The sequence below is a fragment of the Pseudophryne corroboree genome (genome assembly GCF_028390025.1).
Source record: "Pseudophryne corroboree isolate aPseCor3 chromosome 5 unlocalized genomic scaffold, aPseCor3.hap2 SUPER_5_unloc_1, whole genome shotgun sequence".
In the NCBI taxonomy this organism is placed as follows: domain Eukaryota; kingdom Metazoa; phylum Chordata; class Amphibia; order Anura; family Myobatrachidae; genus Pseudophryne; species Pseudophryne corroboree.
The window spans coordinates 519,062-546,966 of NW_026967598.1; the positions used below are offsets into that span (position 1 = coordinate 519,062).

Below are 27,905 nucleotides of genomic sequence, written 5' to 3' on the forward strand. Positions count from 1 at the left end.
CTGCAGCATCCTGAACCTTGAAACACCCTGCTCTGAGGGCAGCCTGCACCTGCGACTCCTCGAAGCCCATCTCATACAGAGCCAGAAAGAGCTGTCCAATTGTCTGCAAGAAGAGGGAACAATGTGACTCTAACAGAAACTTACCACATGACCCCTCCCATCACTTACTGCGCCATATCACACTACGTCCCACTGCTGCCAGACGGCCCTACCACCGCCATTTACTGACATGTGTCTGCACTACATCCCCAGTAACGGACACCTGTGTGAGCAGAGGAGTCCCCACCACCACCATTTACTGACATGCGTCTGCACTACATCCCCAGTAACTGACACCTGTGTGAGCAGATGAGTCCCCACCACTGCCATTTACTGACATGTGTCTGCACTACACCCCCAGCAACTGACCCGTGTGAGCAGATGAGTCCCCACCACTGCCATTTACTGACATGTGTCTGCACTACACCCCCAGTAACTGACACCTGTGTGAGCAGATGAGTCCCCACCACTGCCATTTACTAACATGTGTCTGCACTACACCCCCAGCAACTGACACCTGTGTGAGCAGATGAGTCTCCACCACCGCCATTTACTGACATGTGTCTGCACTACACCCCCAGCAACTGACACCTGTGTGAGCAGAGGAGTCCCCACCACCGCCATTTACTAACATGTATCTGCACTACACCTCCAGCAACTTGTTATGAACCACAGGTAGTGGTTCATTCCCATTTTATGTTTATAAAGTTGTCTTGCATGCCAGGATTTCCTGTTGCTCTGTTTTAGAATACTCTTGTCTGCTGCCGCTGGTGAGTCTGTGTAATTGCAGCTTGTTCCCTTGTGTTCAGCCTCACCTGGCTGCTAATTGCATCTGGTCAGTTTGGAATCATGCAACAAGGCAGCTACATGGGATTATTAATTAGGCCTCTCTGTTATATGCTGGCTGTTTGCAATTCACAGATGCTGGTGATATTCCTGGGTTTTCAGTCTGCTTGAGTTCTGAGCTTGGTTCCTGCTAGTTCCTGAACTTCCTGTGTCGATTCCTGTGTCAGTCCCTGTGTCGATTCCTATGTCTGATCCCGTGTCCTGCCGTGAGGCGTTCCTGTCCTGAGGTCCAGTACCTTTGCCTGTGCAAGTTTCTGGCTTCTTGGTGTCCACCGGTCTGTCGTTTGGGATTCTGCCTGTCCTCCAGTTCTGAGAGTCTGTGTCAGCAGCATTGGGAGTTCCTGTCCGTTTGCCAGTATTCGTACCGGTTCCGTGAGTAGCGGCACGGCCGCGTCCGTTGGCTTAGGCCGCTGTATTCCCTTATTATTTCTGTCACTGGTGTTTTGCAGAGGGTTCTGCTTATGCTGTCACCGCCGGTACACAAAAGTATTGTGTCGGCGTGTGGTCAGCATTTCCTTTGTTGTTCTTTTCCTTTGGCGGCAAGCCGCACATACTTTGGTTTTAGGTTTGTTAGTAGCCCCTGGCCTTGTTGTTTAGTCAGAGGGCCCCTTGTTATCACCCTGTCTCGGTTCACTCTTTGTCTCTCATTAAGACCTGAGGGGGCATCGAAGTTGGGCAGACGTAATCCGCCCTTCAAACGCGGCTGCCATGGGCTCAAGCAACCATAGTCTCGCAAGAGTGTACTGACAGCACGGGTGAGACAACGGAGATAGGGCGCCAGGGGCTATTCCCTTTCCATTCCCCTTTCCCAGCATTCCGTCCTGGTGCTCTGGACTCGCTTCATAACATCTCCCTTGTTCTGAGCACCAGGAACCTAACACAACTGACACCTGTGTGAGCAGAGGAGTCCCCACCACCACCATTTACTGACATGTGTCTGCACTACACCCCCAGTAACTGACACCTGTGTGAGCAGAGGAGTCCCCACCACTGCCATTTACTGACATGTGTCTGCACTACACCCCCAGCAACTGACACCTGTGTGAGCAGAGGAGTCCCCACCACCACCATTTACTGACATGTGTCTGCACTACACCCCCAGTAACTGACACCTGTGTGAGCAGAGGAGTCCCCACCACCACCATTTACTGACATGTGTCTGCACTACACCCCCAGTAACTGACACCTGTGTGAGCAGAGGAGTCCCCACCACTGCCATTTACTAACATGTGTCTGCACTACACCCCCAGCAACTGACACCTGTGTGAGCAGAGGAGTCCCCACCACTGCCATTTATTGACATGTGTCTGCACTAGACCCCCAGCAACTGACACCTGTGTGAGCAGAGGAGTCCCCACCACTGCCATTTACTAACATGTGTCTGCACTACACCCCTAGCAACTGACACCTGTGTGAGCAGAGGAGTCCCCACCACTGCCATTTACTAACATGTATCTGCACTACACCCCCAGTAACTGACACCAGTGTGAGCAGAGGAGTCCCCACCACTGCCATTTACTAACATGTATCTGCACTACACCCCCAGTAACTGACACCTGTGTGAGCAGAGGAGTCCCCACCACTGCCATTTACTAACATGTGTCTGCACTACACCCCCAGCAACTGACACCTGTGTGAGCAGAGGAGTCCCCACCACTGCCATTTACTAACATGTGTCTGCACTACACCCCCAGCAACTGACACCTGTGTGAGCAGAGGAGTCCCCACCACTGCCATTTACTAACATGTGTCTGCACTACATCCCCAGCAACTGACACCTGTGTGAGCAGAGGAGTCCCCACCACTGCCATTTACTAACATGTGTCTGCACTACACCCCCAGCAACTGACACCTGTGTGAGCAGAGGAGTCCCCACCACTGCCATTTACTGACATGTGTCTGCACTAGACCCCCAGCAACTGACACCTGTGTGAGCAGAGGAGTCCCCACCACTGCCATTTACTAACATGTGTCTGCACTACACCCCTAGCAACTGACACCTGTGTGAGCAGAGGAGTCCCCACCACTGCCATTTACTAACATGTATCTGCACTACACCCCCAGTAACTGACACCAGTGTGAGCAGAGGAGTCCCCACCACTGCCATTTACTAACATGTATCTGCACTACACCCCCAGTAACTGACACCTGTGTGAGCAGAGGAGTCCCCACCACTGCCATTTACTAACATGTATCTGCACTACACCCCCAGTAACTGACACCTGTGTGAGCAGAGGAGTCCCCACCACTGCCATTTACTGACATGTGTCTGCACTACACCCCCAGCAACTGACACCTGTGTGAGCAGAGGAGTCCCCACCACCGCCATTTACTGACATGTGTCTGCACTACATCCCCAGCAACTGACACCTGTGTGAGCAGAGGAGGCCCCACCACCACCATTTACTGACATGTGTCTGCACTACATCCCCAGCAACTGACACCTGTGTGAGCAGAGGAGGCCCCACCACCACCATTTACTGACATGTGTCTGCACTACATCCCCAGCAACTGACACCTGTGTGAGCAGAGGAGGCCCCACCACCACCATTTACTGACATGTGTCTCCACTAGACCCCCAGCAACTGACACCTGTGTGAGCAGAGGAGTCCCCACCACCGCCATTTACTGACATGTGTCTGCACTACACCCCCAGCAACTGACACCTGTGTGAGCAGAGGAGTCCCCACCACCGCTTCCACTTGGTGACGTTTAGCAGGTGAGTCATCCCATCTATCAGAACTAGCACCTGTGTCAGTAGGGGAGTCTAACCACCAGTGGGAGCTGGAGAGTCTGCTCCATCTCTAGAAAATGTCATGTACTGACACCAGGGGCGGATTGGGAAATAAAAGCGGCCCTGGAAAAAGTTGTACTAGTGGCCCCACATGGGCGGCACCAGAGGTGTAAGGTCTATCCATGGGCCATGGCAGCAGCACCCTCCCCCCAAGACCTTCCAGATAGTGGGCATGTCCAGCATCAAGGGGGGAGTTAAAAAGAAATAAAATTAAATATTATGAGCACATTATATGATACACCTTCAGAATTTAGGAAACTATATCATTCTTTAGAAATATATATTTTCTTACTTATTACACCAACCGTATCCCAATCACTCTTCACACAATCTTATAGGTCAGCCAAGCAGGCAGACAGACCATACACTAGATTATCTGCAATCACAGGCGAAGTGGCAAAGTCATTTTCATATATGCAAATTATTCATTATGTCTATAAATAGGACCACATGTCCTCAGACAAAACAGGCCCCGCGGGTGCGTCGGCCCACCGGGAATCTTCCCTATAGACCCTATGGCCAATCCGCCTCTGACTGACACCTATGGGAGCCGTACAGTCCCCAGTGCAAGATAAGACCGGAGAATGACATGGATATCCCACCGTCTGTCACACACATGGATCCATCTAACTACAGGTGACTGAGGGTTCTCTGGCTGCAATAACCGGATGGACTGGTCACCTATTTATTGTATTAGAATTAGAAGCCATCATGTGCAATCCAGGGGGCAACTAAACATTAGTGCTGTGTAAAGATAGAGACATCAACCTAACAAGTCCCTACTGTCTCACCCCATGTTCTGCAGATGCTTCCATCGCTAAACGTGCACTCAGGAGATGTTCCGCAGGTCACGCTCTGAAAAAAGGAGATTTATGGTAAGAACTTACCTTTGTTAAATCTTTTTCTGCGAGGTACACTGAATTCCACAGGGAATAACATCGGGGTGTAGAGTTGGATCTTGATCAACAGGCTAAAGCTTTGACTGTTCCCAGGATGCACTGCACCGCCTCCTCTATAACCCCGCCTCCAGGCACAGGAGCTCAGTTTTGTTAACCAGTGCAATGCAGCAGCAGGTAAAGAGACGGCAGGTGTTAGTAGCCACATACACCACACTCTCACGACAGGAGAAGGTACCAGCGGCTAATGCCATACAAACCCAAAGAAGCTAAGTGCGTCAGGGTGGGCGCCCTGTGGATCCCAGTGTACCTCGCAGAAAGAGATTTAACAAACGTAGGTTCTAACCATAAATCTCTTTTTCTGCAGTGGGATACGCTGGTATTCCACAGGGAATAATGCACTGTAGCAGGCACAAGAACCCGGCGTCCAAAGGAGGCGTCCTGGGAGGCGGAAGTATCGAAAGCATAGAACCATATGAACGTGTTCACTGAGGACCACGTAGCCGCCTTGCACAATTGTTCAAAGGTCGCACCACGGCAGGCCGCCCAAGAAGGTCCAACAGACCGAGTAGAATGGCCTTTGATGGTAGCAGGAGCTGGAAGATTAGCCTGTACATAAGCATGTGCAATCACCATTCTAATCCATCTGGCCAAGGTCTGCTTATTAGCAGGCCAGCTACGTTTGTGAAAACCAAACAGTACAAAGAGAGAATCAGACTTCCTAATGGAGGTTGTCCTCTTCACATAGATACGGAGAGCCCGTACCACATACAAAAACCTCTCTTTGGAGGATAAACCTGGAGAGGTAAAGGCCAGAACCACAATCTCTTGGTTAAGGTGGAAGAACGACACCACCTTAGGCAGATAACCAGGGCGAGTTCTAAGAAGTGCCCGGTCACGGTGAAAAATCAGAAAAAGTGACCAACAGGACAAGGCACCTAAGTCTGAAACCCGTCTAGCAGAGGCGATAGCCAGCAAAAATAGGACCTTAAGAGTAAGCCACTTAAGGTGCACAGACTAAAGAGGTTCAAACGGAGACTCTTGTAAGGCGTCCAGAACAACTGACAAATCCCAAGGAGCCACAGGAGGAACATAGGGAGGCTGAATCCGTAAAGCACCCTGAATGAATGTATGAACATTAGGCAGAGTCGCAATTTTTCTCTGAAACCATATCGACTAGGCAGAAATATGAACCTTGAGGGAGGCCAGACCAAGGCCTAAGTCCAGGCCATGTTGTAGGAAAGCCAAAAGATTGGCAGTACTGAACTTGAATGCATCAAAATTCTTAGCAGCACACCATGTGAAGTAAGAATTCCAGACCCTATAATAAATCCGAGCAGAAGCCGGTTTACGGGCCTTCAACATAGTTTGAATGACCGCCTCAGAAAAACCCTTTGGCCCTCAGTACTGAAGCTTCAAGAGCCATGCTGTTAAAGCCAGCCGGGGCAGATCCTGGTAGACACAAGGGCCCTGAACAAGGTGGTCTGGGCGCTGCGGAAGTAGAAGGGGATGCTCTATCGAGAGACCCTGCAGGTGTTAGAACCAATGTCGTCTGGGCCATGCCAGAGCGATTAGAAATAGGATTCCTCCTTCTTGCTTGAACTTCCGTATTACCCTGGGCAGAAGTGACACCGGAGGGAACACGTACGGCAGCTGAAAGTTCCATGGAATTGCCAGTGCATCCACGAACGCTGCTTGAGGATCCCTTGTCCTTGCTCCGAAGAACGGAACCTTGTGATTGTATCGAGACGCCATCAGGTCTACGTCTGGTAGGCCCCAATTGTCCACTAGGAGTTGAAAGACTTCTGGATGAAGGCTCCACTCTCCGGCGTGTACATCCTGACGACTGAGGAAGTCCGCTTCCCAGTTGAGGACTCCCGGAATGAACGCTGCCGATATGGCTGGCAGATGGCGTTCCGCCCATTGAAGTATCTGTGACACTTCCCACATTGCCATGCGACTTCGAGTGCCACCTTGATGATTTATGTACGCCACAGTGGTGGCGTTGTCTGACTGTACTTTAGCCCTGCCTCTGGTACAGAAAAGGCCTGTTCGTGTCAATGCATTGAACACTGCCGCAATTCCAGAATGTTTATCGGGAGGAGAGATTCCTCCCTGGTCCACCAACTCTGAAGAGAGTGTTGCTCCAACACCGCGCAGACTGGCATCCGTCGTCAGAAGGACCCAGTTGGAGATCCAGAAGGGACGACACCTGCTCAATTGCTGGTCCTGTAGCCACCAGGTCAGTGACAGGCGAACCTCCGGAGTTAAGGAGATCCTGCGAGTCCTGATCCAGTGAGGCAGGCCGTCCCATTTGGAAAGATTTAACCTCTGGAGAGGACGGGAGTGAAATTGAGCGTACTCTAACATGTCGAAAGGCGACACCATGAGGCCCAGTACTTGCATCGCAGAGTGTATCGACACACGTGGGCGGGATAGGAAGTGTCGTTATTTTGTCCTGAAGTTTAAGGATCTTCTCCGGAGACAAAAACAACCATTGGTTGTGGGTGTCCAACAATGCCCCCAGGTGCACCATGCTCTGAGCAGGGACCAGAGAGGATTTCTTCGTTGATGAGCCACCCGTGGGCTTGTAGGAATTGGACCGTCAGTTCCAGATGACGAAGTAGAACCTCTGGTGAGCTCACCAGGATCAACAAATCGTCCAGATACGGCAGGATCCTGATACCCTGACGGCAGAGCAGAGCCGTCGTGACCTTGGTGAAAATTCGTGCAGCCGTGGTCAGACCAAAAGGTAAGGCCTGGAATTGAAAATGTAGGTTGCCAATAGCAAACCTCAGGTATTGCTGATGCGACACGGCAATAGGAATATGCAGGTAAGTACCCTGTATGTCCAGGGATAACATATAGTCCTTGGGCTCCAAAGCCAGAACAATAGAGCAAAGCGTTTCCATACGGAATTTGGAAACTTTCACAAAACTGTTCAAAGACTTGAGGCTGAGAATGGGCCGAGATGACACATTTGGTTTCGGGACTAGGAACAGCGTGGACTAGTACCCCCTGCCTCTCTGAGCCATAGGCACCGGCACTATCACTCCTGTATCCAGGAGAGATTGTACCACCAAATGGAGAGTGTGGCCGGAGAGACTAGCCAGCCACACGTGTAATGGCGTCTGCAGCACTGAAGGGGTTAACCCTCGTGCCCGGCGCCATGTTACGGACTGTTTAAAAGTTTGTTTAATGATGTGTTTTACTTTTAACATGTCATATGTAGTGCTCTTTGCACCATTGCAGGAAGGCATGTTTAACTGTATCTATTTTATATTCAAGACAGGCTTGGTGTATATTTAAAGGAAAAATGCAGTTACTATAGCTGTCTGAATAAGCAACTCTTATCCTCTGGAAATAGGAAGTGGCATGCTAAGGGCCCTGTCCTAGCAGTGAGGTGTGAAGGACAATACCTTTTGATGTGTAAGTTCCTTAGAGAGAGATACTAATCACTGGGTCTATGGGCTTGGAATCTGTTTCATGTAGGGGATGTAATTGATATACGATCCGTGAATGGCAGATAAAGGAAGGAAGACCGTTTGTTTGTATTGTAGCTATTCCTGTTGTAATCTTAAACACTGGGATTGCCTGCAGATGGGAATGACCAGACACATTTGTATTTTGAAGATATGTGATAAATTTATCAATAGTGAATGTTAATCTGATACCAAACGTTGTCTGGGTGACAGGAAGGAGGATATTGTTTTATTGCACTTATATCCTTGTAAAATGTAATTTATTGGTATTTTGTAAAATAACCTGATTGGTTGGAGAAGACAGGGAGGGCTTACCCCCCTGTGATACTGTGTGGAAAACTGACATAAAAAGGAGACCTGCGTGCCTCCAGAGTTGTGTTATTCCATCTTATTCTGCTGAAAACATCTGATTGTATGCTGTTACCCCTAGCAATAGGGAGGAGCCTTTTTAAAGGTTATTTGAGCAATAAACATCTTTGCCTCAAGAAGACTGCTTCATCTTGTGACCAACAGGGTTAGGCCAAACCTAGCTCCGTTCTCCGGCTGTCCAGGGAAGCACCTAGCGTCTCCAAGCTCCGCCTTCCGCCAGCTACCGGTAGAGGCCTAGCAAGTGGCTAGTGGGGGATTCGTCAGCACCACACAGCTGTGGTAAAGCAGTGCGTCGGCACATACAGAGCAGAACCGTGGTTCCAAACGCCACGGCAGGTTAGGAGTTTGGTGGTGGCAGCGAGAACCCGCCCACAGCGCAGTGGGTGGAGTCAGTAACAGGCGGTTACTGACGGTAAGCGGGAATCCCCTATGTGGTCAGGCCTCGTGCGGCTTGACCTTCCAATCTGTGCGCAGTCAACGGGACGCGAAAGCGGCGAGTGCTTTCGTACGGTACCGTCCTGTCACAGAGAGTTTTTGCTTTTACCTGATCCGTAGGGCTGTTTGTTGAGCAAAACTGGCGAGGGGGATGTTTCTTGAAAGAGATGGCGTATCCGTGAATGACTACTTCCCTTACCCAAGCGTCCAAAGTGGTCTGTAACCACACCTGGGCAAACCATAGAAGTCGGCCTCCAACCCTGGCATCCCCCAGGGGGAGGCTCGCCCCGTCATATAGCAGGCTTGTCTGTTTTGGAAGCAGGCCGACGGGCAGCCCAGGCACGTTAAGGTTTGGGCTTAGTGGATCTGGAAGTGCGAGCCTGTTTCGGGTACACCCGACCTTTTGCTTTACTGGAGGTCGAAAGGAATGAAAGGAAGTACTTAGCCTTCAGAGCCGAAGGAGAAGTACTAGGCAGACATGCAGTCATAGCTGATGCCAACTCAGCAACAATCTTGAGATCTTCCCCAAAAAGTATGTTTCCCTTAAAAGGGATCACCTCCAAGCTCTTTTTAAAGTCCTGATCTACAGACCAGGACCGCAACCAGAGAATCCGGCGAGCCAGAAGTGACTAAGAAGACGCTTTGGCTGCCAGGACACCTGCAACAGATGCCGCCTCCTGAATATAATGAGATGCTATAACAATATTTGAAAGATATTGTCTAGCATTATCAGGAAAATCAGACAATAGTTCCGCTTCAACTTCCTGAACCCAGGCTTCAATAGCTTTTGCCGCCCAAGAAGCCGCAAGAGTAGGCCTATGCACAGCTGCTGCAAGAGTGCAAATGGACTTCAAGCAATTCTCCACACGCTTATCCGTCGGTTCCTTCAGCGAAGTGACGGTAGTGACAGGCAGAGCAGAGGACATCACCAGACCGGCGGTGGTTTCCCAATTTTTACTTAACTATGCAGCGAGAGGATAACGAGCTAGCATCTTTTTAGATAGGGAAAATTTCAATCCTGGATATTCCCAAGATTCCTGATGTATGTCAACCAAGTGGTCAGAATAGGGTAAAATAAGAATTTACTTACCGATAATTCTATTTCTCGGAGTCCGTAGTGGATGCTGGGGTTCCTGAAAGGACCATGGGGAATAGCGGCTCCGCAGGAGACAGGGCACAAAAGTAAAGCTTTCCGATCAGGTGGTGTGCACTGGCTCCTCCCCCTATGACCCTCCTCCAAGCCAGTTAGGTACTGTGCCCGGACGAGCGTACACAATAAGGGAGGAATTTTGAATCCCGGGTAAGACTCATACCAGCCACACCAATCACACCGTACAACTTGTGATCTAAACCCAGTTAACAGTATGATAACAGCGGAGCCTCTGAAAAGATGGCTCACAACAATAATAACCCGATTTTTGTAACTATGTACAAGTATTGCAGATAAACCGCACTTGGGATGGGCGCCCAGCATCCACTACGGACTCCGAGAAATAGAATTATCGGTAAGTAAATTCTTATTTTCTCTATCGTCCTAGTGGATGCTGGGGTTCCTGAAAGGACCATGGGGATTATACCAAAGCTCCCAAACGGGCGGGAGAGTGCGGATGACTCTGCAGCACCGAATGAGAGAACTCCAGGTCCTCCTTAGCCAGGGTATCAAATTTGTAGAATTTAGCAAACGTGTTTGCCCCTGACCAAGTAGTTGCTCGGCAAAGTTGTAAAGCCGAGACCCCTCGGGCAGCCGCCCAAGATGAGCCCACCTTCCTTGTGGAATGGGCATTTACATATTTTGGCTGTGGCAGGCCTGCCACAGAATGTGCAAGCTGAATTGTATTACACATCCAACTAGCAATAGTCTGCTTAGAAGCAAGAGCACCCAGTTTGTTGGGTGCATACAGGATAACAGCAAGTCAGTTTTCCTGACTCCAGCCGTCCTGGAACATATTTTCAGGGCCCTGACAACATCTAGCAACTTGGAGTCCTCCAAGTCCCTAGTAGGTGCAAGGCACCACAATAAGCTGGTTCAGGTGAAACACTGACACCACCTTAGGGAGAGAACTGGGGACGAGTCCGCAGCTCTGCCCTGTCCGAATGGACAAACAGATATGGGCTTTTTTGAGAAAAAACCACCAATTTGACACTCGCCTGGTCCAGGCCAGGGCCAAGAGCATGGTCACTTTTCATGTGAGATGCTTCAGATCCACAGATTTGACTGGTTTTAAACCAATGTGATTTGAGGAATCCCAGAACTACGTTGAGATCCCACAGTGCCACTGGAGGCACAAAAGGGGGTTGTATATGCAATACTCCCTTGACAAACTTCTGGACTTCAGGAACTGAAGCCAATTCTTTCTGGAAGAAAATCGACAGGGCCGAAATTTGAACCTTAATGGACCCCAATTTGAGGCCCATAGACACTCCTGTTTGCAGGAAATGCAGGAAACGACCGAGTTGAAATTTCTTTGTGGGGCCTTCCTGGCCTCACACCACGCAACATATTTTCGCCACATGTGGTGATAATGTTGTGCGGTCACCTCCTTTCTGGCTTTGACCAGGGTAGGAATGACCTCTTCCGGAATGCCTTTTTCCCTTAGGATCCGGCTTTCCACCGCCATGCCGACAAAACGCAGCTGCGGTAAGTCTTGGAACAGACATGGTACTTGCTGAAGCAAGTCCATTCTTAGCGGCAGAGGCCATAAGACCTCTGTAAGCATCTCTTGAAGTTCCGGGTACCAAGTCCTTCTTGGCCAATCCGGAGCCATGAGTATAGTTCTTACTCCTCTACGTCTTATAATTCTCAGCACCTTAGGTATGAGAAGCAGAGGAGGGAACACATACACCGACTGGTACACCCACGGTGTTACCAGAACGTCCACAGCTATGGCCTGAGGGTCTCTTGACCTGGCGCAATACCTGTCCCGTTTTTTGTTCAGACGGGACGCCATCATGTCCACCTTTGGTATTTCCCAACGGTTTACAATCATGTGGAAAAAACTTCCCGATGAAGTTTCCACTCTCCCGGTTGGAGGTCGTGCCTGCTGAGGAAGTCTGCTTCCCAGTTTCCATTCCCGGGATGAAACACTGCTGACAGTGCTATCACATGATTTTCCGCCCAGCGAAAAGTCCTTGCAGTTTTTGCCATTGCCCTCCTGCTTCTTGTGTCGCCCTGTCTGTTTACGTGGGCGACTGCCGTGATGTTTTTCCCACTGGATCAATACCGGCTGACCTTGAAGCAGAGGTCTTGCTAAGCTTAGAGCATTATAAATTTACCCTTAGCTCCAGTATATTTATGTGGAGAAAAGTCTCCAGACTTGATCACACTCCCTGGAAATTTTTTCCTTGTGTGACTGCTCCCCAGCCTCTCGGGCTGGGCTCCGTGGTCACCAGCATCCAATCCTGAATGCCGAATCTGCGGCCCTCTAGAAGATGAGCACTCTATAACCACCACAGGAGAGACACCCTTGTCCTTGGATATAGGGTTATCCGCTGATGCATCTGAAGATGCGATCCGGACCATTTGTCCAGCAGATCCCACTGAAAAGTTCTTGCGTGAAATCTGCCGAATGGAATTGCTTCGTAGGAAGCCACCATTTTTACCAGGACCCTTGTGCAATGATGCACTGTTTTTAGGAGGTTCCTGACTAGCTCGGATAACTCCCTGGCTTTCTCTTCCGGGAGAAACACCTTTTTCTGGACTGTGTCCAGAATCATCCCTAGGCACAGCAGACGTGTCGTCGGGATCAGCTGCGATTTTGGAATATTTAGAATCCACCCGTGCTGTTGTAGCAGTATCCTAGATAGTGCTACTCCGACCTCCAACTGTTCCCTGGACTATGCCCTTATCAGGAGATCGTCCAAGTAAGGGATAATTAAGACGCCTTTTCTTCGAAGAAGAATCATCATTTCGGCCATTACCTTGGTAAAGACCCGGGGTGCCGTGGACAATCCAAACGGCAGCGTCTGAAACTGATAGTGACAGTTCTGCACCACGAACCTGAGGTACCCTTAGTGAGAAGGGCAAATTTGGGACATAGAGGTAAGCATCCCTGATGTCCCGGGACACTATATAGTCCCCTTTTTCCTGGTTCGTTATCACTGCTCTGAGTGACTCCATCTTGATTTGAACCTTTGTAAGTGTTCAAAAAATTTTTTAGAATAAGTCTCACCTAGCCTTCTGGCTTCAGTACCACAATATAGTGTGGAATAATACCCCTTTTCTTGTAGTAGGAGGGGTAATTTAATTATCACCTGCTGGGAATACAGCTTGTGAATTTTTTCCCATACTGCCTCCTTGTCGGAGGGAGACCTTGGTAAAGCAGACTTCAGGAGCCTGCGAAGGGGAAACGTCTCGACATTCCACTCTGTACCCCTGGGATACTACTTGTAGGATCCAGGGGTCCTGTACGGTCTCAGCGCCATGCTGAGAACTTGTCAGAAGCGGTGGAACGCTTCTGTTCCTGGGAATGGGCTGCCTGCTGCAGTCTTCTTCCCTTTCCTCTATCCCTGGGCAGATATGATCTTATAGGGACGAAAGGACTGAGGCTGAAAAGACGGTATCTTTTTCTGCAGAGATGTGACTTAGGGTAAAAACGGTGGATTTTCCAGCAGTTGCCGTGGCCACCAGATCCGATGGACCGACCCCAAATAACTCCTCTTCCTTTATACGGCAATACACCTTTGTGCCGTCTGGAATCTGCATCACCTGACCACTGTCGTGTCCATAACATCTTCTGGCAGTTATGGACATCGCATTTACTCTTGATGCCAGAGTGCAAATATCTCTCTGTGCATCTCGCATATATAGAAATGCATCCTTTAAATGCTCTATAGTCAATAAAATACTGTCCCTGTCAAGGGTATCAATATTTTTAGTCAGGGAATCCGACCAAGCCACCCCAGCTCTGCACATCCAGGCTGAGGCGATCGCTGGTCGCAGTATAACACCAGTATGTGTGTATATACTTTTTATGATATTTTCCAGCCTCCTGTCAGCTGGTCCTTGAGGACGGCCCTATCTATAGACGGTACCGCCACTTGTTTTGATAAGCGTGTGAGCGCCTTATCCACCCTAAGGGGTGTTTCCCAACGCGCCCTAACTTCTGGCGGGAAAGGGTATACCGCCCATAATTTTCTATCGGGGGGAACCCACGCATCATCACACACTTTATTTAATTTATCTGATTCAGGAAAAACTATGGTAGTTTTTTCACATCCCACATAATACCCTCTTTTGTGGTACTTGTAGTATCAGAAATATGTAACACCTCCTTCATTGCCTTTAACGTGTGGCCCTAATAAGGAATACGTTTGTTTATTCACCGTCGACACTGGATTCAGTGTCCCTGTCTGTGTCTGTGTCGACCGACTAAAGTAAACGGGCGTTTTAAAAACCCCTGACGGTGTTTTTGAGACGTCTGGACCGGTACTAATTGTTTGTCGGCCGTCTCATGTCGTCAACCGACCTTGCAGCGTGTTGACATTATCACGTAATTCCCTAAATAAGCCATCGATTCCGGTGTCGACTCCCTAGAGAGTGACATCACCATTACAGGCAATTGCTCCGCCTCCTCACCAACATCGTCCTCCTACATGTCGACACACACGTACCGACACACAGCACACACACAGGGAATGCTCTGATAGAGGACAGGACCCACTAGCCCTTTGGAGAGACAGAGGGAGAGTTTGCCAGCACACACCAAAAACGCTATAATTATATAGGGACAACCTTATATAAGTGTTTTCCCTTATAGCATTTTTTATATATTTCCAACGCCAAATTAGTGCCCCCCCTCTCTGTTTTAACCCTGTTTCTGTAGTGCAGTGCAGGGGAGAGCCTGGGAGCCTTCCCTCCAGCCTTTCTGTGAGGGAAAATGGCGCTGTGTGCTGAGGAGATAGGCCCCGCCCCTTTTTCGGCGGCCTCGTCTCCCGCTCTTAACGGATTCTGGCAGGGGTTAAATATCTCCATATAGCCTCCGGAGGCTATATGTGAGGTATTTTTAGCCAAAATAGGTATTCATTTGCCTCCCAGGGCGCCCCCCTCCCAGCGCCCTGCACCCTCAGTGACTGCCGTGTGAAGTGTGCTGAGAGGAAAATGGCGCACAGCTGCAGTGCTGTGCGCTACCTTTAGAAGACTGAGGAGTCTTCTGCCGCCGATTCTGGACCTCTTCTTACTTCAGCATCTGCAAGGGGGCCGGCGGCAAGGCTCCGGTGACCATCCAGGCTGTACCTGTGATCGTCCCTCTGGAGCTGATGTCCAGTAGCCAAGAAGCCAATCCATCCTGCACGCAGGTGAGTTCACTTCTTCTCCCCTAAGTCCCTCGTTGCAGTGATCCTGTTGCCAGCAGGACTCACTGTAAAGTAAAAAACCTAAGCTAAACTTTTCTAAGCAGCTCTTTAGGAGAGCCACCTAGATTGCACCCTTCTCGGCCGGGCACAAAAATCTAACTGGCTTGGAGGAGGGTCATAGGGGGAGGAGCCAGTGCACACCACCTGATCGGAAAGCTTTACTTTTGTGCCCTGTCTCCTGCGGAGCCGCTATTCCCCATGGTCCTTTCAGGAACCCCAGCATCCACTAGGACGATAGAGAAATACGGTTGATTCGTCACCGTCGCCACTGGAATCAGTGCCTGTGTCTGGGTCTGTGTCGACCGACTGAGGCAAAGGGCGTTTTACAGCCCCTGACGGTGTTTGAGGCGTCTGGACAGGCACTAATTGATTGTCCGACCGTCTCATGTCGTCAAACGACTGCTTTAGCGTGTTGACACTATCCCGTTATTCCATAAATAAAGGCATCCATTCTGGTGTCGACCCCCTAGGAGGTGACATCCCCATATTTGGCAATTGCTCCGCCTCCACACCAATATCGTCCTCATACATGTCGACACACACGTACCGACACACAGCAGACACACAGGGAATGCTCTTAACGAAGACAGGACCCCACTAGCCCTTTGGGGAGACAGAGGGAGAGTCTGCCAGCACACACCAAAGCGCTATATATGACAGGGATAGCCTTATAATAAGTGCTCCCTGTATAGCTGCTTTTATAATATAATTTTTGCCACTATTTTGCCCCCCCTCTCTTGTTTTACCCTGTTTCTGTAGTGCAGTGCAGGGGAGAGACCTGGGAGCCGTCCTGACCAGCGGAGCTGTGTAAGGAAAATGGCGCTGTGTGCTGAGGAGATAGGCCTCGCCCCTTTTCCGGCGGGCTCGTCTCCCGCTCTTTAGTGGATTCTGGCAGGGGTTAAATATCTCCATATAGCCCCCGGAGGCTATATGTGAGGTATTTTTTAGCCAAATAGGTTTTCATTTGCCTCCCAGGGCGCCCCCCTCCCAGCGCCCTGCACCCTCAGTGACTGCCGTGTGAAGTGTGCTGAGAGGAAAATGGCGCACAGCTGCAGTGCTGTGCGCTACCTTTAGAAGACTGAGGAGTCTTCTGCCGCCGATTCTGGACCTCTTCTTGTTTCAGCATCTGCAAGGGGGCCGGCGGCGAGGCTCCGGTGACCATCCAGGCTGTACCTGTGATCGTCCCTCTGGAGCTGATGTCCAGTAGCCAAGAAGCCAATCCATCCTGCACGCAGGTGAGTTCACTTCTTCTCCCCTAAGTCCCTCGTTGCAGTGATCCTGTTGCCAGCAGGACTCACTGTAAAATAAAAAACCTAAGCTAAACTTTTCTAAGCAGCTCTTTAGGAGAGCCACCTAGATTGCACCCTTCTCGGCCGGGCACAAAAATCTAACTGAGGCTTGGAGGAGAGTCATAGGGGGAGGAGCCAGTGCACACCACCTGATCGGAAAGCTTTACTTTTTGTGCCCTGTCTCCTGCGGAGCCGCTACCCCCCCCCCCCCCTCCCATGGTCCTTTCAGGAACCCCAGCATCCACTAGGACGATAGAGAAAACATTTTTCATTGCCTCAATCATGTAACGTGTGGCCCTACTGGAAGTCACATTTGTCTCTTCACCGTCGACACTGGAGTCAGTATCCGTGTCGGCGTCTATATCTGCCATCTGAGGTAACGGGCGCTTTAGAGCCCCTGACGGCCTATGAGACGTCTGAACAGGCACAAGCTGAGTAGCCGGCTGTCTCATGTCAACCACTGTCTTTTATACAGAGCTGACACTGTTACGTAATTCCTTCCAACAGTTCATCCACTCAGGTGTCGACCCCCTAGGGGGTGACATCACTATTACAGGCAATCTGCTCCGTCTCCACATAATTTTTCTCCTCATACATGTCGACACAAACGTACCGACACACAGCACACACACAGGGAATGCTCTGATAGAGGACAGGACCCCACTAGCCCTTTGGGGAGACAGAGGGAGAGTTTGCCAGCACACACCAGAGCGCTATATATATATATATATACAGGGATAACCTTATATAAGTGTTTTTCCCCTTATAGCTGCTGTATCTTTAATACTGCGCGTAATTAGTGCCCCCCTTCTCTTTTTTTAACCCTTTCTGTAGTGTAGTGACTGCAGGGGAGAGCCAGGGAGCTTCCCTCCAACGGAGCTGTGAGGGAAAATGGCGCCAGTGTGCTGAGGAGATAGGCTCCGCCCCCTTCTCGGCGGCCTTATCTCCCGTTTTTCTGTGTATTCTGGCAGGGGTTAAATTCATCCATATAGCCCAGGAGCTATATGTGATGTATTTTTTTTGCCATCCAAGGTGTTTTTATTGCGTCTCAGGGCGCCCCCCCCCCAGCGCCCTGCACCCTCAGTGACCGGAGTGTGAAGTGTGCCTGAGTAACAATGGCGCACAGCTGCAGTGCTGTGCGCTACCTTGTTGAAGACTGATGTCTTCTGCCGCCGATTTTTCCGGACCTCTTCTGTCTTCTGGCTCTGTAAGGGGGCCGGCGGCGCGGCTCTGGGACCCATCCATGGCTGGGCCTGTGATCGTCCCTCTGGAGCTAATGTCCAGTAGCCTAAGAAGCCCAATCCACTCTGCACGCAGGTGAGTTCGCTTCTTCTCCCCTTAGTCCCTCGGTGCAGTGAGCCTGTTGCCAGCAGGTCTCACTGAACATAAAAAACCTAAAACTAAACTTTTCACTAAGCAGCTCAGGAGAGCCACCTAGTGTGCACCCTTCTCGTTCGGGCACAAAAATCTAACTGAGGCTTGGAGGAGGGTCATAGGGGGAGGAGCCAGTGCACACCAGGTAGTTCTAAAGCTTTACTTTTGTGCCCAGTCTCCTGCGGAGCCGCTATTCCCCATGGTCCTTACGGAGTCCCCAGCATCCACTTAGGACGTTAGAGAAAATAAGAATTTACTTACCGATAATTCTATTTCTCGGAGTCCGTAGTGGATGCTGGGGTTCCTGAAAGGACCATGGGGAATAGCGGCTCCGCAGGAGACAGGGCACAAAAAGTAAAGCTTTAGGATCAGGTGGTGTGCACTGGCTCCTCCCCCTATGACCCTCCTCCAAGCCTCAGTTAGGATACTGTGCCCGGACGAGCGTACACAATAAGGAAGGATTTTGAATCCCGGGTAAGACTCATACCAGCCACACCAATCACACTGTACAACCTGTGATCTGAACCCAGTTAACAGTATGATAACAGCGGAGCCTCTGAAAAGATGGCTCACAACAATAATAACCCGATTTTTGTAACTATGTACAAGTAATGCAGATAATCCGCACTTGGGATGGGCGCCCAGCATCCACTACGGACTCCGAGAAATAGAATTATCGGTAAGTAAATTCTTATTTTCTCTATCGTCCTAGTGGATGCTGGGGTTCCTGAAAGGACCATGGGGATTATACCAAAGCTCCCAAACGGGCGGGAGAGTGCGGATGACTCTGCAGCACCGAATGAGAGAACTCCAGGTCCTCCTTAGCCAGGGTATCAAATTTGTAGGATTTTACAAACGTGTTTGCCCCTGACTAAATAGCCGCTCGGCAAAGTTGTAAAGCCGAGACCCCTCGGGCAGCCGCCCAAGATGAGCCCACCTTCCTTGTGGAATGGGCATTTACATATTTTGGCTGTGGCAGGCCTGCCACAGAATGTGCAAGCTGAATTGTATTACACATCCAACTAGCAATAGTCTGCTTAGAAGCAAGAGCACCCAGTTTGTTGGGTGCATACAGGATAACAGCAAGTCAGTTTTCCTGACTCCAGCCGTCCTGGAACCTATACTTTCAGGGCCCTGACAACATCCAGCAACTTGGAGTCCTCCAAGTCCCTAGTAGGCGCAAGGCACCACAATAAGCTGGTTCAGGTGAAACACTGACACCACCTTAGGGAGAGAACTGGGGACGAGTCCGCAGCTCTGCCCTGTCCGAATGGACAAACAGATATGGGCTTTTTTGAGAAAAAACCCACCAATTTGACACTCGCCTGGCCCAGGCCAGGGCCAAGAGCATGGTCACTTTTCATGTGAGATGCTTCAAATCCACAGATTTGACTGGTTTTAAACCAATGTGATTTGAGGAATCCCAGAACTACGTTGAGATCCCACAGTGCCACTGGAGGCACAAAAGGGGGTTGTATATGCAATACTCCCTTGACAACCTTCTGGACTTCAGGAACTGAAGCCAATTCTTTCTGGAAGAAAATCGACAGGGCCGAAATTTGAACCTTAATGGGCCCCAATTTGAGGCCCATAGACACTCCTGTTTGCAGGAAATGCAGGAATCGACCGAGTTGAAATTTCTTCGTGGGGCCTTCCTGGCCTCACACCACGCAACATATTTTCGCCACATGTGGTGATAATGTTGTGCGGTCACCTCCTTCCTGGCTTTGACCAGGGTAGGAATGACCTCTTCCGGAATGCCTTTTCCCTTAGGATCCGGCGTTCCACCGCCATGCCGTCAAACGCAGCTGCGGTAAGTCTTGGAACAGACATGGTACTTGCTGAAACAAGTCCCTTCTTAGCGGCAGAGGCCATAAGTCCTCTGTGAGCATCTCTTGAAGTTCCGGGTACCAAGTCCTTCTTGGCCAATCCGGAGCCATGAGTATAGTTCTTACTCCTCTACGTCTTATAATTCTCAGTACCTTAGGTATGAGAAGCAGAGGAGGGAACACATACACCGACTGGTACACCCACGGTGTTACCAGAACGTCCACAGCTATTGCCTGAGGGTCTCTTGACCTGGCGCAATACCTGTCCCGTTTTTTGTTCAGACGGGACGCCATCGTGTCCACCTTTGGTATTTCCCAACGGTTCACAATCATGTGGAAAAACTTCCCGATGAAGTTTCCACTCTCCCGGGTGGAGGTCGTGCCTGCTGAGGAAGTCTGCTTCCGAGTTTCCACTCCCGGAATGAAACACTGCTGACAGTGCTATCACATGATTTTCCGCCCAGCGAAAAGTCCTTGCAGTTTTTGCCATTGCCCTCCTGCTTCTTGTGCCGCCCTGTCTGTTTACGTGGGCGACTGCCGTGATGTTTTTCCCACTGGATCAATACCGGCTGACCTTGAAGCAGAGGTCTTGCTAAGCTTAGAGCATTATAAATGTACCCTTAGCTCCAGTATATTTATGTGGAGAAAAGTCTCCAGACTTGATCACACTCCCTGGAAAATTTTTTTTCCTTGTGTGACTGCTCCCCAGCCTCTCGGGCTGGCCTCCGTGGTCACCAGCATCCAATCCTGAATGCCGAATCTGCGGCCCTCTAGAAGATGAGCACTCTGTAACCACCACAGGAGAGACACCCTTGTCCTTGGATATAGGGTTATCCGCTGATGCATCTGAAGATGCGATCCGGACCATTTGTCCAGCAGATCCCACTGAAAAGTTCTTGCGTGAAATCTGCTGAATGGAATTGCTTCGTAGGAAGCCACCATTTTTACCAGGACCCTTGTGCAATGATGCACTGACACTTTTCCTGGTTTTAGGAGGTTCTTGACTAGCTCGGATAACTCCCCCCTGGCTTTCTCTTCCGGGAGAAACACCTTTTTCTGGACTGTGTCCAGAATCATCCCTAGGCACAGCAGACGTGTCGTCAGGATCAGCTGCGATTTTGGAATATTTAGAATCCATCCGTGCTGTTGTAGCAGTATCCGAGATAGTGCTACTCCGACCTCCAACTGTTCCCTGGACTTTGCCCTTATCAGGAGATCGTCCAAGTAAGGGGTAATTAAGACGCCTTTTCTTCGAAGAATAATCATCATTTCGGCCATTACCTTGGTAAAGACCCGGGGTGCCTTGGACAATCCAAACGGCAGCGTCTGAAACTGACAGTGACAGTTCTATACCACGAACCTGAGGTACCCTTAGTGAGAAGGGCAAATTTGGGACATGGAGGTAAGCATCCCTGATGTCCCGGGACACTATATTGTCCCCTTCTTCCTGGTTCGTTATCACTGCTCTGAGTGACTCCATCTTGATTTGAACCTTTGTAAGTGTTCAAATTTTTTTAGATTTAGAATAGGTCTCACCTAGCCTTCTGGCTTCAGTACCACAATATAGGCCCTCATTCCGAGTTGATCGCTCGGTATTTTTCATCGCATCGCAATGAAAATCCGCTTAGTACGCATGCGCAATGTTCGCACTGCGACTGCGCCAAGTAACTTTGCTATGTAGAAAGTAATTTTACTCACGGCTTTTTCATCGCTCCGGCGCTCGTAATGTGATTGACAGGAAATGGGTGTTACTGGGCGGAAACACGGCGTTTCAGGGGCGTGTGGCTGAAAACGCTACCGTTTCCGGAAAAAACGCAGGAGTGGCCGGAGAAACGGTGGGAGTGCCTGGGCGAACGCTGGGTGTGTTTGTGACGTCAACCAGGAACGACAAGCACTGAACTGATCGCACAGGCAGAGTAAGTCTGAAGCTACTCTGAAACTGCTAAGTAGTTAGTAATCGCAATATTGCGAATACATCGGTCGCAATTTTAAGAAGCTAAGATTCACTCCCAGTAGGCGGCGGCTTAGCGTGTGTAACTCTGCTAAATTCGCCTTGCGACCGATCAACTCGGAATGAGGGCCATAGTGTGGAATAATACCCCTTTCCTTGTTGTAGGAGGGGTAATTTGATTATCACCTGCTGGGAATACAGCTTGTGAATTTTTTCCCATACTGCCTCCTTGTCGGAGGGATACCTTGGTAAAGCAGACTTCAGGAGCCTGCGAGGGGGAAACGTTTCGACATTCCAATCTGTACCCCTGGGATACTACTTGTAGGATCCAGGGGTCCTGTACGTTCCCAGCGTCATGCTGAGAGCTTGGCAGAAGCGGTGGAAAGCTTCTGTTCCTGGGAATGGGCTGCCTGCTGCAGTCTTCTTCCCTTTCCTCTATCCCTGGGCAAATATGACTCTTATAGGGACGAAAGGACTGAGGCTGAAAAGACGGTGTCTTTTTCTGCAGAGATGTGACTTAGGGTAAAAACGGTGGATTTTCCAGCAGTTGCCGTGGCCACCAGGTCCGATGGACCGACCCCAAATAACTCCTCTTCCTTTATACGGCAATACACCTTTGTGCCGTCTGGAATCTGCATCACCTGACCACTGTCGTGTCCATAAACATCTTCTGGCAGATATGGACATCGCACTTACTCTTGATGCCAGAGTGCAAATATCCCTCTGTGCATCTCGCATATATAGAAATGCATCCTTTAAATGCTCTATAGTCAATAAAATACTGTCCCTGTCAAGGGTATCAATATTTTTAGTCAGGGAATCCGACCAAGCCACCCCAGCTCTGCACATCCAGGCTGAGGCGATCGCTGGTCGCAGTATAACACCAGTATGTGTGTATATACTTTTATATGATATTTTTTTGATAAGCGTGTGAGCGCCTTATCCACCCTAAGGGGTGTTTCCCAACGCGCCCTAACTTCTGGCGGGAAAGGGTATACCGCCAATAATTTTCTATCGGGGGGAACCCACGCATCATCACACACTTCATTTAATTTATCTGATTCAGGAAAAACTACAGGTAGTTTTTTCACATCCCACATAATACCCTCTTTTGTGGTACTTGTAGTATCAGAAATATGTAACACCTCCTTCATTGCCCTTAACGTGTGGCCCTAATAAGGAATACGTTTGTTTATTCACCGTCGACACTGGATTCAGTGTCCGTGTCTGTGTCGACCGACTAAGGTAAACGGGCGTTTTAAAACCCCTGACGGTGTTTTTGAGACGTCTGGACCGGTACTAATTGTTTGTCGGCCGTCTCATGTCGTCAACCGACCTTGCAGCGTGTTGACATTATCACGTAATTCCCTAAATAAGCCATCCATTCCGGTGTCGACTCCCTAGAGAGTGACATCACCATTACAGGCAATTGCTCCGCCTCCTCACCAACATCGTCCTCATACATGTCGACACACACGTACCGACACACAGCACACACACAGGGAATGCTCTGATAGAGGACAGGACCCACTAGCCCTTTGGAGAGACAGAGGGAGAGTTTGCCAGCACACACCAAAAAACGCTATAATTATATAGGGACAACCTTATATAAGTGTTTTCCCTTATAGCATCTTTTTATATATTTCTAACGCCAAATTAGTGCCCCCCCTCTCTGTTTTAACCCTGTTTCTGTAGTGCAGTGCAGGGGAGAGCCTGGGAGCCTTCCCTCCAGCCTTTCTGTGAGGGAAAATGGCGCTGTGTGCTGAGGAGATAGGCCCCGCCCCTTTTTCGGCGGGCTCGTCTCCCGCTCTTCAACGGATTCTGGCAGGGGTTAAATATCTCCATATAGCCCCCGGAGGCTATATGTGAGGTATTTTTTGCCAAAAAATAGGTTTACATTGCCTCCCAGGGCGCCCCCCTCCCAGCGCCCTGCACCCTCAGTGACTGCCGTGTGAAGTGTGCTGAGAGCAATGGCGCACAGCTGCAGTGCTGTGCGCTACCTTAAGAAGACTGAGGAGTCTTCTGCCGCCGATTCTGGACCTTCTTCTCTTTTCAGCATCTGCAAGGGGGCCGGCGGCGAGGCTCCGGTGACCATCCAGGCTGTACCTGTGATCGTCCCTCTGGAGCTAATGTCCAGTAGCCAAAGAAGCCAATCCATCCTGCACGCAGGTGAGTTCACTTCTTCTCCCCTAAGTCCCTCGTTGCAGTGATCCTGTTGCCAGCAGGACTCACTGTAAAATAAAAAACCTAAGCTAAACTTTTCTAAGCAGCTCTTTAGGAGAGCCACCTAGATTGCACCCTTCTCGGCCGGGCACAAAAATCTAACTGAGGCTTGGAGGAGGGTCATAAGGGGAGGAGCCAGTGCACACCACCTGATCCTAAAGCTTTACTTTTTGTGCCCTGTCTCCTGCGGAGCCGCTATTCCCCATGGTCCTTTCAGGAACCCCAGCATCCACTAGGACGATAGAGAAATGTAGAATACTTAAGTGTCCTGTAAATGCACAGCGCTGATGAGACAGGCGGCTTTACAGAGGAGACATCACCCAGCAGTCCCAGTATCCGCGCAGCCGACAGGGAGTGAGGGAGAGAGCGAGATGCAGCTCCAGGGCGGGAACATCCGCTGTAGTTGGCGCCTGGGGCTGGAGGAGGGGCTACAGGTCAGCGCCTTATCCCCTCTGCTGGACTTCACCACCGGGTACTGCGGGGCCTATTAAAACGGATTTTTTGTAAATCCGACCCGTGCCCCTTGCCCTGGTGGTCTAGTGGGGTCCCCGTACGGCCAGAGTGTCCACGCCAGCGTGCGGCCCGTCTCCTAGAGACCGCGCCGGATCGCGGTTTTCAGCGGGTCCTGCCTGGGGGATCCTCTTACCTCATCCCTATGATGCGGCCACACGATCCTGGAGAGCAGCGGCAAGTGTGTGTGCCCTGAAGAAAACCGAAGCCCTCCGCTGTAAGTACCCAGGAACCAGAGCTCGGGAGTATACAGCGCCGCCGGGGGAGGCGAGGGAGCCGCAGCATGATATATAGCACATGTAAGTGCCTGTGAAGTCTTCTGTAAAAGCTCTTTTCAGGGCAGCCTAGCGCAGCCCTCCCTGTTACCTGCCTGCACTGCCAGCACCAACTCACACACTCAGCTCCAGTGCCTGGAGGCGGGGCTATAGAGGAGGCGGCGCTATGCATCCTGGGAACAGTCAAAGCTTTTAGCCTGTTGGTGCCTCGGATCGAGATCCAACTCTACACCCCGATGTTATTCCCTGTGGAATACCAGTGTAACCCGCTGCAGAATAAGTGATTTCCCAGTTTCTACTTCCAGATGTTTCTTATTCTAGACCATACACTCTCACATACTCAGCCCCATATCTATCAACATGCAGACACAATCAGAGGTCAGCTCCTCTCCTGTGCAACCGTCTCTCACACTGCAGACCCCTAGTCTCATACTATACACGCTCTATCCAGCCGTCTAAAATCTGCATTCTGTCTACATCCTCCAATCCTACTCTTCCAACCTCTACTGTGTAACTCTCTCATTTAGTACCCAGCTGTCTCTCACACTCTGAAGTCTCTCTATATAGCCAGTTGTCACACTCTGCAGTCTCTCTATATACCCAGCTCTCACACTCTGCAGTCTCTTTATCTAGCTGTCTCTCACACTCTGCAGTCCCTCTATATAGCCAGCTGTCTCTCACACTCTGCAGACCCTCTATATAGCCAGCTGTCTCTCACACTCTGCAGACCCTCTATATAGCCATCTGTCTCTCACACTCTGCAGTCTCTCTATATAGCCATCTGTCTCTCACACTCTGCAGTCCCTCTATATAGCCATCTGTCTCTCACACTCTGCAGTCTCTCTATATAGCCATCTGTCTCTCACACTCTGCAGTCTCTCTATATAGCCATCTGTCTCTCACACTCTGCAGTCCCTCTATATAGCCAGCTGTCTCTCACACTCTGCAGTCCCTCTATATAGCCAGCTGTCTCTCACACTCTGCAGTCCCTCTATATAGCCAGCTGTCTCTCACACTCTGCAGTCCCTCTATATAGCCAGCTGTCTCTCACACTCTGCAGTCTCTTTATACTTAGCTGTCTCTCACTCTGCGGTCTCTCTGTATACCCAGCTGTCTCACTCAGAAGTCTCCCTATATAGCCAGTTGTGTCACACTCTGCAGTCTCTCACATTCTGCATTTTCTTTGTATACCCAGCTGTCTCTCACACTCTAGTCCCTCTATATAGCCAGCTGTCTCTCACACTCTGCAGTCTCTCTATATAACCAGCTGTCTCTCACACTGCAGTCTCTTTATACCCAGCTGTCTCTCACACTCTGCAGTCTCTCTATTTAGCAGGCAGTCTCTCTATACCCAGCTGTCTCTCACACTCTGCAGTCTCTCTATATACCCAGCTCTCTCACACTCTGCAGTCTCTTTATACCTAGCTGTCGCTCACTCAGCAGTCTCCCTATATAGCCATTTGTGTCACACACTGCTCTCACATTCTGCATTTTCTTTGTATACCCAGCTGTCTCTCACACTCTGCAGTCCCTCTATATAGCCAGCTGTCTCTCACACTCTGCAGTCCCTCTATATAGCCAGCTGTCTCTCACACTCTGTAGTCCCTCTATATAGCCAGCTGTCTCTCACTCTGTAGTCCCTCTATATAGCCAGCAGTCTCTCACACTCTGTAGTCCCTCTATATAGCCAGCTGTCTCTCACACTCTGCAGTCCCTCTATATAGCCAGCTGTCTCTCACACTCTGCAGTCCTTCTATATAGCCAGCTGTCTCACACTCTGTAGTCCCTCTATATAGCCAGCTGTCTCTCACACTCTGTAGTCCCTCTATATAGCCAGCTGTCTCTCACACTCTGCAGTCTCTCTATATAACCAGCTGTCTCTCACACTCTGCAGTCTCTATACCTAGCTGTCTCTAACACTCTGCAGTCTCTATATAACCAGCTGTCTCTAACACTCTGCAGTCTCTTCATACCTAGCTGTCTCTCACACTCTGCAGTCTCTCTATATAGCCAGCTGTCTCTCACACTCTGCAGTCTCTTCATACCTAGCTGTCTCTCACACTCTGCAGTCTCTCTATATAACCAGCTGTCTCTCACACTCTGCAGTCTCTATATAACCAGCTGTCTCTCACACTCTGCTGTCCCTCTATATAGCCAGCTGTCTCTCACACTCTGCAGTCTCTTTATACCTAGCTGTCTCTCACACTCTGCAGTCTCTCTATATAACCAGCTGTCTCTCACACTCTGCAGTCCCTCTATATAGCCAGCTGTCTCTCACACTCTGCTGTCCCTCTATATAGCCAGCTGTCTCTCACACTCTGCAGTCCCTCTATATAGCCAGCTGTCTCTCACACTCTGCGGTCCCTCTATATAGCCAGCTGTCTCTCACACTCTGCAGTCTCTTTATACCCAGCTGTCTCTCACACTCTGCAGTCTCTTTATACCCAGCTGTCTCTCACACTCTGCAGTCTCTTTATACCCAGCTGTCTCTAACACTCTGCAGTCTCTCTATATAGCCAGCTGTCTCTCACACTCTGCATTTTCTTTGTATACCCAGCTGTCTCTCACACTCTGCAGTCCCTCTATATAGCCAGCTGTCTCTCACACTCTGCAGTCTCTTTATACCCAGCTGTCTCTAACACTCTGCAGTCTCTCTATATAACCAGCTGTCACACTCTGCAGTCTCTTTATACCCAGCTGTCTCGAACACTCTGCAGTCTCTCTATATAACCAGCTCTCACACTCTGTAGTCTCTTTATACCTAGCTGTCTCTAACACTCTGCAGTCTTTCTATATAACCAGCTGTCTCTCACACTCTGCAGTCTCTTTATACCCAGCTGTCTCTCACACTCTGCAGTCCCTCTATATAACCAGCTGTCTCTCACACTCTACAGTCTCTTTATACCTAGCTGTCTCTCACACTGTGCAGTCTCTTTATACCCAGCTGTCTCTCACACTCTACAGTCTCTTTATACCTAGCTGTCTCTCACACTCTGCAGTCTCTTTATAACCAGCTGTCTCTCACACTCTGCAGTCCCTCTATATAACCAGCTGTCTCTCACATTCTACAGTCTCTTTATACCTAGCTGTCTCTCACACTCTGCAGTCTCTTTATACCCAGCTGTCTCTCACACTCTACAGTCTCTTTATACCTAGCTGTCTCTCATATTCTGCATGTTCTCTGTATACCCTGCTGTCTCTCACACTCTGCAGTCCCTCTATATAGCCAGCTGTCTCTCACA

At 49.9% G+C, this 27,905-nt stretch overlaps 1 long non-coding RNA gene across 1 annotated transcript; it reads right to left on the bottom strand.

Annotated features, from left to right (window-relative positions):
- On the bottom strand, positions 1 to 27,905 carry LOC134985574 (uncharacterized). The gene is made up of 3 exons (XR_010191803.1): positions 27,816 to 27,905; positions 4,471 to 4,534; positions 1 to 103 (listed from the first exon to the last, which is right to left on the bottom strand). It is a non-coding gene; the product is annotated as an uncharacterized LOC134985574 (long non-coding RNA).